General features: G+C 39.2%; 1 protein-coding gene across 1 annotated transcript in view; it reads left to right on the forward strand.

Annotated features, from left to right (window-relative positions):
• IFT81 (intraflagellar transport 81) overlaps positions 1 to 19,349 on the forward strand; it is a 72,720-nt gene that overhangs the window by 26,305 nt on the left and 27,066 nt on the right.

Raw genomic sequence — 19,349 nt, forward strand, 5'->3', positions numbered from 1 at the left:
AATGACTACTAAGTTCTGTGACCTTAAATTGTTCAGAAAAAGAAATTGACCAAGAGGTTTCTATCCGAACAGTGCTTGGCCATTAGAACCTGAACTATCACAACAATCATCTAGCTAATAAAAATGAAATAATGTCTTACACTTTGGTAGTACTTTTAAAATTTTTAATTGTTTTCACATTTTTTCCTCTTAATTGCCCAGTTATGTTGGACAAATTATATTTTCCAGATTTACAGAACTAAAGCAGAGAATTTAGTTGATTTGCCCAAGTTGACAAAGTGATTTAGTTACAGTGATGCAAACAGAAACTGTCTCCTGTCACTCAGCTTACTGTTTTTTCCCATGATATTAGAATTCTAGTCATAGAAGTTCTGCACATGCAGATAGTATCCGTACTTGAGTATCAAAAAATTTCTCAGTATTTATATGCTACCTGCATTAGCTTCATTTGGTTTTCATCCGTAAATCAGGTATTAGTGCCTGCTATGTGTTAGGGACTCTACTGTGCTGTACAGTTAGAATACAAATACAAAAACAAAAGTCTCCACTTACAGGGAGCCTGGATTCTAACGGTGTGGGAAATGTGTAGACATATAAATGAGTACAGAATATATACGGAGTAAATGCAGAATAATTTCTAAGGACAGGGCATTAGCAGCTGGGGATTAGAAAAAGCTCATAAAAGAGGGGTGCCTGAACTGAGCTTTGAAGAAAGCTTGGGATTCTCAGAGGCCAAGGCAAAGAAGGGGTGCGGTCCTGGGCCAGGGATTGCCCTGTGCAGAGGCACAGAGGTGAGTAAGGGAACATTGAGCTGGAAGAACAGCAAGAAAGCCGGTTTGGTTATCAATAAATCAAGCACTTAGTAAATACTTACCACGTACTTCTGCTAAGTTCTGGGGCTACAAAGACCAAAGTTCCTGCCCTCAAGGAGCTTACAGTAGGACAAGGAAGAGCGCAGATGCATGTACAGGGAAGCCACTGCAACTGTGCCAAGACTTTTGGGACGCCCTGTATAAGTGTATGTAGAATATATGTGTACAGAATGGATGCCAGGTAGTTAGGGGGATCAGGAAAGGCTTCAGGCAGAAGACAGCACTTAAGCTGAGTTTTGAAGGAAACCGGGGATTCCAGGAGGCAGAGGGAAGGAGGAGAGCATTCCAGCATGGAGGGCAGCCAGGGCAGAGGCCAGAGAGGGAAACGAAAACTCATATGTGGGGAAGGTGCTGGGCTGTCGAGTGTGTGGTATGTAAGAAGACTGGAAAGGAAGGAAGAGGCTCTGTTGTGAAGACAGAAGTGACAGAGAACTCCTCAAGCTTTTCTTCTTTTTTCTTTTCATTTTTGAATTATAAACTGGACAGTCATCAAATCATGAACATTCATATGTATACGAAGAATAGAAAAAGAGGGTTGCATATGAAATCGTACAGTTTGGGCTTTTATTTTTTTTTGCGTAAATGATAATGTTGCAGTCCTCACACTGCCCTTCTTGTCTGTGTCTTCTTCTAAACTTCTTTCTGCTCCCTTCCATATGTTTATGTGTTTTACAGATCATCTTTTTTTTTTTTTGGCATCAGCATCACTCCTTCCCCCAATAAAAGTCATTCCTTGTAACAAATTAGTTTAATCAAACAAAACAGATTTATGTTTATTGGCCTTGTCTGAAACTGTAGGTCTCAGTCTGTCTCTGCAGTCCATCCCTTCTCCTCCAAGAGGGGACTCGTGCATCTTCATCAGTCATTTGACTAGAGGTCAGCTGCCTTTGAGTGTTGTTTTCATTTTCTTTATTATCTTCATTGAGTATATTAGTATTCTCCTTGTTTCATTCTGTATCACTTTATAAAAAGTCTTCTTTCTCCAAATTCCTTATATTGTTTCTTATGCTATAATAAATTTAGATAACACTGTTCAGTCATTTACCAATTGATGGGCACTTAACTTTTCCCCATTTCTTTGTGACAGCAAAAAGTACTGCTATGGTATTTTGGGGTATATATGGAACTTTTCTTTAGAGCTTTGACCTCCTTGATGTATGTGCCCGTTATAGGGGTCGATGGGTCAAAGAATAACTTTTCTCAAATAATTCTCAATTATTGTTCAGACAGTTGGATCATCAGTAGTTTATCAAATATGCCTTCTTAATTATAGCTAGCATTTATATAGTGCTTACTGTGTGCTGTGCTAAGCACATTACAATTATTGATCCTCACAACAACCCTGGTAGGTAGGTACTATTATTATCCCCAGTTTACAAATGAGGAAACTGAACTGACAGAGGTTATGTGACTTGCCCAGGGTCACAAAGCTAATAAGTGTGTGAGGCTGGATTTAAACTCACTCTTCCTGACCCCCTGTGCAGTGCTCTATCCATTATGCCACCTAGCTTTCTCATTAACAAAAGTTAATTCAGAGGCACCTAATTAAATTCAACAAATGTTTATTGAGCGCTCACTTTGAATAAAGTACTATTTTGGATAGACTTAGAGAGATTTTGACATTGAAGGAAGGAAAGATAAGGGAGTGTTTTATGGATGCCCTTTCCTTTCTCAGTCAATTAGGATGTGAGCCCATTTACTGAGATTGAATTAGGAAGTTGACAATGAAATGTTTATAACACTCACTAGAGGAAATCAACAAGAAATAAATTGCCAAACCCATAGTGTGTCCCCCCACTAAGGTTAGATAGCGTCAATTTATTATGCACCAAATCAACCTGGTTTTGTTATTTTATTTTGCTTCATTTCATTTTATTTCATTTTACTTTTTGGCCATGAATAGCAGTCTGGAAGTGAGAGTTGAAAATGCAGGCTGTAGGGATTACCCAGGTCTGGGAATTGTCAAAGCAACAAGGGAAGGTATTTTGGCAAGGTATTTTAGGAAATATAGAAAACACATTAAAGTAACTGATTGTGGGGCACAGCAGGTCAGTAAGGCCATGGGGGACTGAGAAAAAGGGAGAAGTTGGCCAGCTGCAGGTCACAAAGGAAGACTGACAGGTTTGAGATTTTGAAGGCATGGAGCACTTTTGAGTGATCAGGTTCAAGTATGTCAGTGGATGTTTAAAGTGGAATGGAGAAAGGTCCTTGGAATTCAAGAGACGAAGAATGTGAGGCAAGAATGTTGAAAGGATTATAAAGATGAATATCAATATTGGTGAGGATAATGGCCCAAGGAAGGAAAAGGAAAACTTTGAACCAAGAATTGCATCATTGAAGTCATCAAAACCTCGGGTTTTTGCTTGGAAGATATTGAAGTTGGCAACATACCATCACTATTTCAAGACTAAATCAATTCTTAGTACAATGCCATTTTTCTCTGTACTACTAATTGTGGTCCTTTGGCTTGCCTTTTGATGTATCAAGGGAGTAGTATCCAGTGGGCCTAAGAAGACAATACTTGCTTGGAATATTTCCCTTTGGCCTTTAGCATCAATGCCCACATTTCCTGATGCTAAGAGAGTATTTTTAATGACGTTTGGAAGCTGACAGTCTGTGTTCTATGATAGCCCTACTGTTCAGGGGTGGGGGTGGGGGTGGGGGATGATTAATTACCCAGTGGAGAACCTGCCATCTACTAACAGTTTGCTCTTTTCCCACACACAAAAAAGTGCTGCACAACAATGGAGTATAATTCATAGGCACTGTACATGTATGAGGACATATTTGACACAGTGCTTGTAATTCAGTAAAATTAGACCATCTGCTGATGAGCTTTAAGCCAAGATATTCTATGTTATTTTTGAAAATGCATGGTAAACAGGATAAGTCCCTTAAGACTGCAAAAGGGCAAATGTAATGCTCATTTATTTCAAAAGATTTAAAAAAATGCCTCTGATTATCATGATAGGTAGAGTTGATTTTGATAGAATGCCTAGACAGTTATTAGAACAAACCATCCAATACTCATTTGACAGTTAACTGAGAGAACAGAAAGTACTGGGGAGCAGTCAGTGTGATTTTGTGAAGAGCAAATTATGATATGCCAGTTTTACTTCCTACTTTGATAAGGTGATAGGTCATGAGGAAAATATGTGGGAAGCAAAATATGTATTATGTAACATATGATTTTCAGGAAAGTTTCTGATCTTCTCATAGTTTCAACTATAATTGGGAAGTATGTTCCATTCCACTCTTATTAGAGTTCTTATAGTTGGCTAATAAGTGGCTTAGTGAGCGTCAACATGTGATTGATATCCCACAGGGGTCAGTTCTGACATCTAAATTTTTACCACAAAAGACCCTGCCTTTTCTTAAGAAGGTGTAACTGTCAGGCTACCATGAAACAGCTCACAAGCAGTGTGTGTGGATGACGTGAATAATATCACAAATTGGATGTAAACTAAAGTAGGAATGAGAGAGGTCTTGTGCTAAAAAACTAAGAACAAGGCATTTTGAATTTGAAAAAAAGAATCATTAGTAACTTTAAGCAGACTTAGGGGGAGACGTGATAGCTGGCTTCAAGTATTTGAAGGATTGTCATGTGGGAGGAAGGATTAAACCTGTTCTGCTTGACCCCAGAGTATGTGACTAGGAGCAGTGGGTGGAAATATGTAGAGAGGCCAATTTAAGCTTGATGTCAAGAAGAAGTTCCTATCAGAGCTGTGTCAGAGTGGAACGAGTTGCCTTTGGAGGTAATGTGCTCCTGCTCCTGTTCGTCCTCCCCTCTTGAGGTCTTGAAGCAGAGATGGATGACTACTTTGTTAGATAGGTGGCAGGGATTCTCATTGAAAGGAAAGGTTGGACTCAGTGGCCTCTGGGGTCCCTCTGTGTCTGATATTCTGAGTTTCTATGATTCTGGGAATATGTGTGAGTAAGATTGTACAGGGAATAGATACTTGAACCACTTATTTGTGGAGGTTAGCAACCAGAGGAATGAGAAAGACTATACAGTGGATAGAAAATGTTAACAGTAGCTAAGAGGTATATGACCTTGGTCCCTCATATTGCTATGACATTTACTATCTCTTTCTATTTGGGGGTTTCAGAACCAAAACTGAAGCAACTGTGTAATTCCTCCTAAGTACTCTATCTACAATTAATATACATTCCCACCAACTAGGTGGGAGTACTTTGCTTATGTACTAGCTTAACAGTTAGACTTCCCATGGACCTAGTTAATTTAGACAAAGAGATCTTTTTCTTTCATTTATGTTATTTTGAAATAAAAATGATAGTTCTTACTCAAATGCTCACGTGGGTCTCGAATATCATCAGTATGGGAGTCGGCTCCAGAGATGTAAATCACAACTCATAAAGTCATGACAAAGGGTCCCGCTGTGCTTGAGGCTTCCCTCACTTCTTCATGATGTCGTGAGGACGCAGGTAGAACACTCTTGCCTTCCCTCCTGTGATCCCTCATTAGTGCAGTTGACCAAACCACTTTCCCTTCCTAGCATATAAATCCTTGATTATATATTTTGTTCCTTGCTGTTCTTCAGAGTTCCTTTTTGATTACACATTTCAGCTTGCACTCTCCATTGCCCTCTGTGTGATACTCACTTTTCACAGGAAGTTTGGAGTCATTAAAGGAGCTTTGCAGTTTCCCAATCCAGCCTGCTCTCCTGTTCAACTCTATCCACCTCCTTGTTCATCAGTACTTCCAGGCCCCATATATGAACTCCTGGATAAGCTCCTTAAGTCATCCATCCACATGCATGTTGAAATATGGGCAGTAGATGTGCTTCATCTGCTTGGTCTTTCCTGTATGGATGGATGCACCAAGCTCCTTTGCATGATTTCAGATCTCTTCCAGGAGCCCCTGTGGTGCTCTGGGGCTTGACAGAATTAGCACAGCGTCATCTGCAAACAGGAGCGTCTGGAGGATTCTATTATCCTTGGGGACTCTGCTGGATCTCCTCCGTTCCAGCTCGTAGCGCATGCCTGGCACATAGTAGGCCGTTTATTAAGTGTTTATTGACTGACTGTTACAGCAGTGAATAACTTCGACAAATATCTGTCTCCCTATTTTATGCCTCAGCTGATGTTTATTATTAAAAGGTCATTAAACAGGGCTGTTGATGTGTGGAGATGAAACAGCGTGTTATACCCTCATCAGGAGTGCCCCTGATTCACACGTATAGATGATTCTCCTTAAGATTTTGTGTAGATGCGAAAGTCAGCACATGGGTCGGTGGTTGTTGCTGTTCTAGCTGTTGTGTTTTTTCAGTGTTGATAAGGTCTGAGTTTTTTCCCCACACATTTTTGTATCTTTCCCCTCCTTTGGGTACCTGGTGTATCCATCCTTCTATGCCTTCAAAACTGTCTCACTGCCAGCATAGGTCTTCTCTGTATTAGTTCAATTTGACTGCTTTTCCTGTTTTTGTTCTCTTCGGTGACATTTCTTCCTCTTCCATAAGCATATCTGAGACTGTCATCTTAGGGTCCAAGTAATATTCTATTGTCGTTAATGGAAAAAATTGTGTTTAAATGATTTTCCTAAATCTCTTTGGTTTTTCTTGTTTGTAGTTTTTCCATTTTTAATCCCGTAATGCATCTGCAATGACTTTGCTTAGTTGGACATCTGGCCAAGCTTTCTTTAAACCTGTTTTGCCCTCCATTACTTCTCTCTACTTAATGAGACCGCTCATAATCATCCATCATCCTTCTTCATAAGATTTTACAAGTGAGCTTATTTTCTATGCCAGTGTTACCTTTGGCATCCTCTCTCTCTGTTTGACGAGTAAGTCTGATGTCTGCTGACTAAGCCACTTTGGGGGCTCTTTTGATCTCATTGTGAAGATTAATTTACATTGCTGGTAAAATTACTTGATGCTGATGTCATTTCTGTTGTTCGTAACTCATTTCTGACTTTCCACTATGAGTTTAAATAGTTCAGGAATAAGTTGTTTCAGTTGTATACCATATCTTTTTCTCATTCTTTTTTTTTTAAACTAATTCTGATCTTAGCTTTAATGAGTTGATAGCCTAACTGTACATTAACAGCTGACTCAAGGATAATTCCTACATCACTAGCATGTCTTTCTCTGTCCTTTAATATATAATCTGTTTAATTCTCTCTTGTGTTATTTGTCATTTGTCATGTACCATACTGCCAATTCTTTTCTTAATGGAAGTATTCATGATATAGAGGCATAAGAATTTTGTATAATCTACAAGGATTTTGTCTGTCTCATTCCTTCTTTCTGAACTGTGCTTTCCCTTATATTTCCACCCCATCCTCATCTTTTCCCACCTTTGTACCATGTATCGGAATATACATTGATTTAATTGGAGGGTCTTGTCAGTTTCTTCATAGAATTTCTTGACTACTTTGTCTTCAGCAACCAGTGTTGGTGCATCAACTGCAGTTATTTTCATGGCGCTCTTTTTGCAATATATATTATTAGTACCATAATATATGATGACCAGGTATTCCACAAAATAATATTTCCTGTTACCATCGGGCATACAATAAAACCCATTCTTTTCTTTACCTTATGAGCCATCCTTCTATTCAGCTGCAACTACCTTCTTTCTTTTCATTTCATGTATAGTATGCTGTATGGCACAGTGGATAGAGCACTGGGGCTAGAGTCAGGAAGACTCATATTCCTGAGTTCAAATCTGGCCTCAGATACTTACTAGCCAGGTGATCCTGGGCAAGTCACTTTTCATCTGTACAATGACCTAGAGAAGGAAATGGCAAAACCACTCCACTGTCTTTGCTGAGAAAACCCCAGATGGTGTCATGAAGAGTCAGACATGACTGCAAAATGACTGAACGTGGCATGTATATCAAGATTAATATTATTCATCTCCCCTAACAGCATGTCCACTTGTTGGTTATTGAACAATCTGTCAGTCAATAAACCTTTATTAATGTGCCTTGGGGTGGGGGGGTGCCGCTATCTGACAGGGAATCATTGGAATATAATGGAGAAGTAATAATGGGGAAAGGATTGTAGCCAGGTGGGAAATGAAGAGATCGCTGGCCTGGTGTCCTCTTTAAATGGAGGTTTTGAGAGGAGCTCTTCACTCCCACCCTCCAACGAGAGAGGTTCCGGGGCAGAGGATACTGATGAGGTGTGAGGACCAGGGCTGATACAGTCTTGTAGGGTGATGACATTTCTGGTGATGAGTTCTTAGGACATGACAGAAAAGTCCAGAGGAGTGCACAAGGAGCTCACATTTGGAGCAACAGCAATCGAATTGAAGTGTATTGATGATCTGAAAACTGTGTGCTGCTTAGCACTTTCTGCCCTGTCGTTGCCCCTCTGCCACCATCACCACAGAAGCAGAAGAACCATTTTCTAAGTTTGCTTTGTTTTGTTGGGTTGCCATGGCCAAAAAAAGTTCATCATCAGATGAGCCTGCTGATGCCTCTCCATAGTTGATTCAGAAAACAAATAAAGATGATAACTTTAATCAGTATTCTTGAGTGTTTGGTTTTAAAATATTTTATAATATTAGAACTAAATTTTTAAAAAAGTAGTGACTGTCTCACTGATATTAATTGCCATCCATTGTTGCCTGGTCTAGCCCGAATTTACTGTATATACTTGTTGGAGAGAGATCATTTCAAAGTGCCCTCAATTTCTGAGTCTTTTCCTTCCGTTCCAAGGACAAGTTTGTATCTGTGGTTTTACAGCATTTTCAGAAACACTCGAAAACAACTTTTCTCATCTGCCAGCAGTTTCTTTTCACCCTTTGGCCTTTTCTCTCTGAGAATTTCATTTTTATAGTGTTTTAAGGTTTCTAACGTGCTTTCCTCATCAAAACCCCAAGAGCTGTAGAGTAAAGGCAATATTACCCTCTTTGTACAGATGAGGAAACAGAAACAAAGTGGCCTACTGAAGGCCATGCAACCATGTGGTTTCTCTGACTCCCAACCCAGCGCTTTCTCCGCTAGAACCTGGTCACTTCTCAACAAGCATCTGGAATGCCTACTCTGTCTTTATTCCACAAGAGAAACAGAAGGAAAAAAGGAAAGACGATAACTGACAACATTGGTGTTAACATAAATACCTTTGGGGCAGCTAGGAGGCTCAGTGGATAGAGCCCCAGTCTTGGGGTCAGGAGGACTGAGTTCAAATGCGACTTCAGACATGTGACACTCTGCTGTGTGACCCAGGGCAAGCCACTTAACCCCAGTTGCCTCGTCAAAAAACAAAAACAAAAACAAATACCTTTGATGTGAAAGAATTTCTCCTTAAACTCATATTTTCAACTTTTGCATTAAATTTTTTTCCTATTGGCAGTTATGGCTAATTTTGCCTGAATTTGAAATGAATGGTGTCTTAAGAAGCATAATATATGCATTTGCTTTTTATAGTGCATGTAGAATTATTTTTAAAATCTTAGCTGTAGTAAGACAGAGCTCTTAAAAACACATTTAAGCAGAGCAGAGCAAAAGAAGTCATTTGTAGCTGATTGTATAACTCAAGGAGAATTGATCAATGGACTAGGGTCATCTGAGAAAAGACTCTGGAAAAATGCCACCAGGTGTTCCTCCTCTGGCCCTGGCCCTGGTTAATCCTTTTATCAATGATATGAGCAAAACCAGAGATTTAATAAATGGGGAATGAATTCTAAGTGAATGAAGTCATACTTATCAAGTTTTCAGATAAAATAAAGCTGGGAGTAGAAAAAATTCAGTTTAGGCTAAAAAAATAGCTGACATTTATATCACTTTCAATGCTTGCAAAGTGCTTTGCACATATCATCTCATTTGATTCTTATAATAGGCCTACACCATTGCTCCTATAGATGGTATTGTCCCCATTTTACAGATGAATTAATGAAAGCAAAGAGGTTAAGTGATTTGTCCATGATCACCCAGCAAGTAAGTGTCACAGGTGGCATTCAAACCCAGGCCTCTCCTGATTCCAAGTCTAGTGCTGTTTCCAGGACGCCATACTTCCTCTGTTTGAAAAATCAATTGTGTAAACTCACGTTGGGGAGGGAGGGGGACCTGTAGCCTTGAGGCCATATATGGCCCTCTTTGTCCTCAAGTGTGGCCCTTTGACTGAATCCAAACTTCACAAAACAAATCCCCTTCATAAAAGGATTTGTTCTGTAAAACTTGGACTCAGTTAAAATGCCCCACCCCAAGGGCCTAGAAGGCCACATGTGGTCTCAGGGCCCCAGGTTCCCTACCCCTGGGACAGAGGATGCCTGGCATGTCAATTCATGTGGGTTTTAGTTACCACAAACTTATTATAAGCCAACAGTACGATATAGCTTCTATAAAAGCTAACATATTCCTAGGCTGTGTTCATTAGAAATTCAATGTCCATATTATAGTCAGACTATATCTGTAGCAGTATATTCAGTACATGTGCCATGATTTCAGAAGATTGCTGACAGATAAGACTTGTTCCAAAGGAGAGTGTCAGAATGATGAGGGTTCTGGAAACTCCTTTGAGATAAAGTGAATTTGGTGAAAAAAATGTGTAGAAGAATTGGGGTTTATCATGGAGACTACGGGAAGACAGGATCACTTGTTTTCTGGGGCTCTCATGTGAAAGAGGGAGTAGCTCTGAGTAGATTTGTTCTTTGTTGCCCAGAGGCCAGAAATAGGACCAGTTCAATATTAAGTTCCCATTATATACAAGAATAAACTGTCCCTACCGTCCTCCTAGCTGTCATCACGTATCTCTTCTCCCTTTTGCAGCTAAACTCCTTGAGAAGGTTGCCTACGATGGCTGCCTCCGTTTCCTTTCCTCTCGCTCTCTCAGTTCTCCAAAATGTGCCTTCTGGCCTCGTCGTTCACCTGCACCTGGTCTGCCAGACCCAGTGCTCTTTTCTCAGTCCTCATTCATCTTGACCTCTGCAGTCTTTGGCACTGTCTATTATCCTCTTCTCCTTGATACTTTCTCCTCTCAAGTTTTGGTGGCACTGCTCTCTCTTAATTCCCCTTCTGCCTATCTAACCACTCCTCCTCAGTCTCCTTGGCTGGCTTTTCACACCCACTAACCATGAGTGTTCCCCAAGGCTCTACCGTCCCCCCCCCATTCACCTTCTATACTCTTTTCCTTGGTGATTTCATCAGTTCCCATGGAATCAACTATTATCTCTGTGCAGACGATTATCAGATTTATTTGTCCAGCCCTAACCTCTCTCTTGACCTCTATTTCCCATCTCCAACTGCCCATTAGATACCTCAAATTCAATGTCCCATAGGCAGCTTAAACTTAACATATCCAAAACTGCGCCACCATCCTCCTGGTCACCCAGGCTCACAACCTAGGTGTCGTTCTCAACTTCTTACTGTCTCTTGCCCCCGTATCTAATCAGTTGTCAAATCCTGTCATTTCTACCTTTATAACATCTCTTATATGTGATCCCTTATCTCCACTGTGACACTGCCACCACCCTGGTGTTAGTCCCTCGTGACCTCACACCTAAACCACTGTAATAGCCTGCTGGTGAGTCTAACTGCCTCAGGTGTCTTCACTCTCCAGGCCATCCTCCATGCAATAATCAAATTGCTCTTCCTGAAGTACAGGTCTGACCATGTCACATACCTTCCATTCAGTAAACTCCAGTGGTAATCTGTTGCCTCTAGAATCAAATATAGAATCCCTTGTTTAGCTTTTCCTTCCTACCCTTTCACTTTTCTTACACCCTTCTCCCACCATGTACTCTGAGATCCAGTGGTCCTCACCTCCTTGCTCTTCCTCACACTCCATCTCTTTTTTTTTAAATTTTTTAAATTAATTAATTTATTTTTAGTTTTCAACATTCACTTCCACAAGATTTTGAGTTCCAAATTTTCTCCCCATCTCATCTCTCCCTTCACCCCAAGATGGCATGCATTCTAATCTGCCTTCCCTTCTATCTCTCCCCCCCACTTTTCTCTTATCCCTTTCCCCTTCAGTTTTCCTGTAGGGCAAGATAGATTTCTGTATCCCATTTCTTGTATATCTTATTTCCCATTTGCATGTGAAAACAATTTTTTTAACTTTTGTTTTTAAAACTTTGGGTTCCAAATTTTCTCCTTTCCTCCCTCCCCACCCACCCTCATTGAGAAGGCAAGCAACTGGATAGAGGTTATACATGTGTAGTCATGCAAAATACTTCCATAGTAGTCACGTTGGGAAAAACTAAGTATATTTCACTTCATCCTATCGTTTCCCCCATTTATTCTATTTTCTCTTTTGACCCTGTCCCTCCTTAGAAGTGTTTGCTTCTGATTACCCCTCCCCCAATCTACCCTCCCTTTTATCATCCTCCTGCTCTCTTGACCCCTTCTTCCCCCACTATTTTCCTGTAGGGTAAGATACATTTCCATACCCCATGGCACACTCCATCTCTTGATGAGTGTTTTCCTCTGGCTGTCCGCCATGCCTAGAATGCTTTCCCTCCTCATCTCCACCTCCTAGCTTCCCTAACTTCATTTAAGTCTCAGCTAAAGCCCCACCTTCTCCAGGAAGCCTTTTCCAGTCCTCCTTCATCTTGTGCCTTCCCTCTGAGATTAGTTCGCGCTTACCCTTTTTGTCCATAGTTGTTTGCATGTTGTCTCCCCACCTTAGACTGTGATCTCCTTGAGCGCAGAAGCTGTCTTTTGCCATTTTTTTTTTGTATCTCCAGCCCTTAGCACAAAGCGTGGCACATAGTAGGCACTTAATAAATGACTGAATGACTGACTGAGGGAGTTTACACTCTAAAGGAGGCTGTAGCATGAGCTTGGGCATAATACAAGGTCAGAAGTGAAGGGGACAAGGAAGAGATCACATGAAGTGCTGGAGGAGTATTTGAGAAGTGAAGGAACACACAACAGCTGGGGAGATCAGAGGAGGCCACTCGAGCAGCAGATGTGGGAGCTCAGTGGAGCCTTTAAGGAAGATGGGGAATCTGAAACACAGAAATCCAGAATCCCAGAGCTAGAAGGAACCGATGAGCCTGGCCCCTTCCTTTTACAAAAGAGCAGCCTGAGGCGTTCCACAGAAGGTGTGTGTCAGAGCTGGGATTTGAACTCAGGTCCTTTACCTCGAAATACACCTCACAGATGAGGAAAAGAGAAGAACTGCTACTTTTGAGAGATGGCCTACACACATGCATCTACATGGAACAACAAAAACTTAATTTGAATGAAATGTAGAATGTGGGAAGAGAAGGATGGAATAATAGATTGGAACCAGACTGTGACTGGTCAGTAGTTGGATTTTTTCCTGGAGGTATCTTGGAGCTATTGAAAGCTTTTGAGCTGGGAAAGTGACATGATTAAGCCTATGCCTGATGAAGGCTTGCTGGCAGTATTGTGGAGGATGGATTGGAGAGAGAAGACATCAGAGTGAGGGAGAGCGGTGACTAGAAGTTACAGCTAGGCAAGAGTTTAGCCTTATAGATAACTTGAATTATTCATTCATGGAATGTCTTATCAAGTAATGAGCTCCTTTTTACTGGAAGTATTCAAGTAGAGACCCCAGTGTGTTATAGAAAGTATCCCTCCATTAGGTTAGAGTTTAGACTCTAAAGCCTCTTGCTAGGATTGAGAAGTAAACCCTTTTGATCCGGTGCTATAACTGCTTGATGGGAGCCATTTTCTCCCCTGGGTTTCTCCATATCTCTGCATTTAACGATTTCTTATCCAAACTTCTCACTCCTAATAATGCTGCCCTTGGCACCTGGCCTGCCCAGATCTGTAGCCCAATGACTGTCTTGAGGATTCTTGGGAGAACTGGGCTGTGAGTCAGAAGACCCTGGTTGTGCTCTGGCCTCTAACACCAAATTGGACAAATTACTTCACCTCTCTGTGCTCTTATGTCCTCATGTGTAAAATGAGGAGGGGAGATCCAGTGTTTTCCCTGCTCCCTTCCATCTCCATTGTTCTGTGGTCAGTTACTCTCTTGGCAATTTCTCCAGTTTTTGAAAGGTCAGTCCTAGCTTGTATTTCAAGTGGATTGATATATGAGATAACATGTGTACAGCATTTTGCAAACATTAAAGTGCTAGGTGAATGCCAGCTGTATCATTAACATTATGATTATTGGCATTATTATATTGCTTTCTCCGTGAGTATAACAAGGAATTTCTATTATCAGTAACAGTAAGGGGAAAAAAAACGTGGATGTTTGCATCAACAGCAGGTGGTTGACAAGTTTTGTTATATAGCAAACGACACAGATTCTAGAGCAAAACCTCCTGCCCGGTTGTGAAGTCTTTACAAAGGGCTTGCGAGGGCCAGTGAACCCAGAGGAAAGCTGGCAAGTGTGGTGGCAGCTGTCAGATCTTGAAAAATTAGAAATCAAATTGTGACACTTCAAAGGGGAGATGCTTCAGTTACAAGTGATCCCTGGGTAAACCTTGGATATTTTTAGATCCTTTCAAATCATATTGTACTCTTTAGCTTTCACAGCAAGGCCTGGTGGCCCTAAATGTTCCTGAGAGTTGGAACAGAATAGAATCAAAGTAAATTTGGCTTCACCTGATGAATTATAAAGTAACACATTAAACAATATAGTCCAGGTCATACTGTAATTTTAAAATTCAGATTTGGGAGGAATTTTGCATTTTCTTTTCTTTCTGGAGAGCTATTTGATTTGTTTGCCAGAATTGTTTTAAGCTGTACAAGAAGTATAACAACAGCTGGTGGTATTTTGATTTATATGGCAGTACAGAGGCCTTGGAAGATAGTGTGAATACATTTCAGAGGCATGTCCCAATCCAGAGTTCAGAAAAGGACAAATTTCTCTCAGTACACCAGATCCTTTTTCATGAATCATCCACAGTAGCTGTGTTTAGTGACCCCTCTACCATCTGTACTGTTTATATTTTATTTTCTAATGCTGATCAGACACAAAATATAATACAGATAGAAAAAGGTCAGAATGCTATTTGTTGAGTTACATGGTACCGGTTGGGGTAGGTGACTTGAAAAGAATGCTGTTTTGGCATGAAATAATCAAAGTGTGTTGGCTGATCCAGAGCAGACCTTCAGGAGTCCGCATGATTTATTGGAGAGTTTTTGATGCTGACAAAAAAGATTGCTTTTTCATTTTCTCTTGAAGTCTAGGATCAAAAAGAGAAGATACACTATGACAAAAAGAAGACAATGTTTTGTGCATTTCCCATACAATTCTAAAATAGACTTTGATACTTGTCCTTGGCCTAGTCTTATAATTTTCCTGGGCTTTGAGAAAAGTAGCGTTATAGTATAACTGACATAAGAATAGAGCCTATTGAAAAAAGGGAAGCCAGTCACTGACTGGCTAGAACAAGGGGTTGAAGGCAAGAGAAATGGCTTATCTCATTTTTCTTTCTGACATGTATAACCTTGGATGAGTTGTCCTATTTTCTCTTTACCTGTTTCCTTCTATATAACATGGGAAGATGGCTATTTTTAGCACTTTGTGATTCTGAGATAAACAGTACAAAATATGTTATTATACCATTGTCTCTTACGTGCCAGTCTTCAACCTTACAATTCGTTGCTATGGAAATAGCAACTTGTCACATTAGAGATAAAGGTAGGAAGTTTACCGAAGGAGCAAAAGATCCTTTTTTCCGTATAAATATCTACAGTGATAGCTGCCTAGAGGAGACACTGTAATGGGCTAGATAGATTTAAAACATAGGCCTAACATTTGCTTTTGAAGTGGATATGTATGTAGATAGTACTGAAGAAAAACAAGGTCATTATATATGGAGACAGCCTGCGTTAAAACAGCAGGCAGAGTTTAGTCATTTGGGCCAAAGGCTTTATAAACACATGAAATGGAAAGAAAAGAAACACTACTGTCAAACTCCTCTGTAAATAATAATAAATACAAAGAAACTGATTCTATAGAATTGTTAGTGAAGTGAGAAGTTTGCACTAAAAAGCATTTATTTGTTATTGAAACCAAACTTGTGCTGTATTTCAGATATAAAATGCTGTTTCCCATGACTGAATGCTCTCTCAGCACCCTTTGGTAGGAATTAAGGCATTAACCTTGACCTCAGCATCTGGCATGGTAACTTTGTAATAAAACACTGTCCAAATTATTAGCACTATATACTATAATGGGCCCTCCTAGCCAGTGGCAAGCTTCCTAGAAAATACTTGGCAGTTCATATTTAATGAATAACTTACTTGATTTGACCAATTTGACAACATGCCATGAGATGTTTTTTTTTCTTTTAATGTAGCAAGAGGTTATTCTTTGGGTTCTGTGCTAGACTTTGCTGATCTATGTGATTTCTTATCATCTTCCAATAATGATCCCAATGGTTTGGTCCAAAAGAGACCTCTCAGAGCTTCGCTTCATTCTGTTTGAAGTGCTTGCAGATCTTTTATTGCTTTACTATTTGGACTAACTAAACAGTAACCATCTACTTAACTCCTTGCACATTTCTGGATTCACCTTAAGACATTCAGAAGCTGCTAACATTGTTAATTATTATTATCCATATTCTGTTTATTCAGAACTCAGATATACTTATGTCTTATTTAGAAGCTATAATGTATACTTTTATTTCAGATAAATAGTATTCTTCCTAAAACTTGACAGTGTCACAGGGGTAGGGAGCCTGCAGCCTCAAGGCCACATGTGGCCCTCTAGGACCTCAAGTTGAGGTCCTTTGATTAACAGTCCTGGAGGGCCACATGTGGCCTCGAGGCCATAGGTTCCCCACCTCTAGATGCCTTTATATACTAAAAGTATACTAAAGTACTTTACAAAATACTTGGTAAGCTGTATGCAAGAAACAGTTCCTAAACTGATCACTGTATTATGTTACATCCCATCCTTGTAACAGATAAGGATAATAAATAAATGTTTTCTGCAGCTAAAGTTCAGGAGATCATTATGGAGATGGAATTAATTATCCTCTTGGAGTATTATGCCTTTAAAATGTTGGCTTTAAATGACTATAATCTGATTAATTACTAAATTAAATCACATGAGGATCTGTGCCAGTTAAAATACCATCATCTTCACTACACAGAACTATCAGTAACTCCAAGTTCTTACTATTTGACAGTTTATTCAGAACTTTGATACCTTATGATACGTGTCATGTGTATCTTTGAAGACTGAGCTTTTAGAAGCCGATGATGAACTGACAACTTGTTTTAGCATCGAAATGTGCATTATTCTGTGATGTGCAAAAACTTTTTAATTTGATGTAATCAAAATTATCTATTTTGCATCCTGTAATGTTCTCTATCTCTTGTTTGGTCATAAATCTGACAAGTAAAATATTCCATCCTCACCCACTTTGCTTATATGACCCTTTATAGCAAAATCATGTACCCATTTTGACCTTAACTTGGTATACAGTGTGCGATGTTGGCCTATACCTAGTTTCTACCATACTGCTTTCCAATTTTCCCAGCAATTTCTTTCAGATAGTGAGTTCTTGTCCCCTAAGCTTTATCTTTGAGTTTATCAAACACTAGATTATTATGGTCATTTACCACTGTCTTGTGTACCTAATATATTCCATTTATCCACCACTCTGTTTCTTAGCCAGTACCAGATTATTTTAATGATTACCACTTTAAATAGAGTTTGAGATCCGGTTTTGCTAAGCCTACTTCCTTCACATTATTTTTTCATTGATTCCCTTGATATTCTTGACCTTATGTTCTCTCAGATGAATTTTGTTATTATTTTTCTAGCTCTGTAAAATAATTTTTGGTAATTTGATTGGTATGGCCCTGAGTAAGTATATTCATTTGTATAGAATTATAATTTTTATTGTATTGACTTAGCATACCCATGATCAATGAATATTTCTCCAGTTGTTTAGATCTGACTTTATTTGTGTGAAAAGTGTTTTGTAAGTGTTCATATAGTTTGTGGGTTTGTGTTGGCAAGTAGACTCCCAAGAATTTTATGTTGTCTGCAGTTATTTTAAATGGAATTTCTCTTTCTTTCTCTTCCTGCTGGACTTTGTTGGTAATATATATATATATTCATATATATATATATACACACATATACACACACACACACACACACACACACACACACACATATAATGATAATTTATTTGGGTTTATTTTATATCCTGCAACTTGGGGCAGCTGGGTGGAGAGAGTGCCAGGCCTGGAGTCAGGAAGATCTGAGTTCATATCTGGCCTCAGACACTTACTAGCCATGTGACCCTGGACAAGTCACTTAACCCTGTTTGCCTCCATTTTCTCATTTGTAAACTGAGCTGAGGGAAGTTGCAGACTGCTTCAGTATGGGGTCACAGAGAGTTAGACCCCACTGAAACAACTGATCAAGAACAGCAACAACAACAAAAACCAAAAAACTTTGCTGAAGTTGTTAATTATTTCAACTACTTTTTTAATTGATACTCTAATATTCTCAAAATATACCATCATATCATCATCTGTAAAGAGTGATATTTTTGTGTCCTCAATGCCTATTCTAATTCCTTCAATATCTTTTTCTTGTCTTAATACCATAGCTAGCATTTCTAGAATGATATTGAATAATAGTAGTGGTGATGGGCATCTATGCTTTACCCCCTGATCTTAGTGGAAAGGCTTCTAGCTTATCCCCATTACAGATAATGCTTGCTGATGTTTTAGATAGATACTACTTATCATTGTAAGGAAAGTTCCATTTATTCCTATGCTTCCCTTTGTTTTTAATAAGAATGAGTGTTGTGTGTTGTCAAAAGCTTCTTTTGCATCTGTTGAGATAATCATATGATTTTTGTTGGTTGTGTTATTGATATGATCAGTTATGCTGATAGTTTTCCTAATATTGAGCCAACCTTATTATAAATCCCACCTGGTCACAGTGTATCATCTCTTTTTTTTTAAATAGTATTTTAGTTTTCCAATTACATGGGAAGACAATTTTTAATGTTAATTTTTGAGTTCCAGAATTCTCCATCCCTTCCTCCTTTCTCCATCCCTAAAAAGATAAGATTGTAAAATAGGTTATATATGTGCAATCATGTAAAATATATTTCTATATTAGTTATGTTGTGAAAGAAAAAATAGACCAAAAGGAAAAAAAAACACAAAAAAAAGGTAAAGAAAGTGAAAATAGTATGCTTTGATCTGCATTCAAGACTCCATCAGTTCTTTTTTTGGATGTGGATAGCATTTTCTATCATGAGACCTTTGGAATTGTCTTAGATCATTGTATTGCTAAGAAGAACTAAGTTATTTATAGTTGATCATCACACAATGTTGCTGTTACTGTGTATGTACAATGTTCTCATGGTTCTGCTCACTTCACTTTGTCTCAGTTTATGTAAGTCAGATTTTTCTGAAATCTGCCTGCTTTTCATTTCTTGTATTCCATTACATTCATATGCCACAACTTGTTCAGCCATTCCCCAAATGATGGGCATCTCCTCAGTTTCCAATTCTTTGTCACCACAAAAAGAGCCGCTATAAATATTTTTGTACATGTGGGTCCTTTTCCCTTTTTTATTATCTCTTTGGGATACAGACATAGT

This window comes from Phascolarctos cinereus, unplaced genomic scaffold (genome assembly GCF_003287225.1).
Source record: "Phascolarctos cinereus isolate Bilbo 61053 unplaced genomic scaffold, phaCin_HiC Scaffold_4;HRSCAF=312, whole genome shotgun sequence".
NCBI lineage: Eukaryota > Metazoa > Chordata > Mammalia > Diprotodontia > Phascolarctidae > Phascolarctos > Phascolarctos cinereus.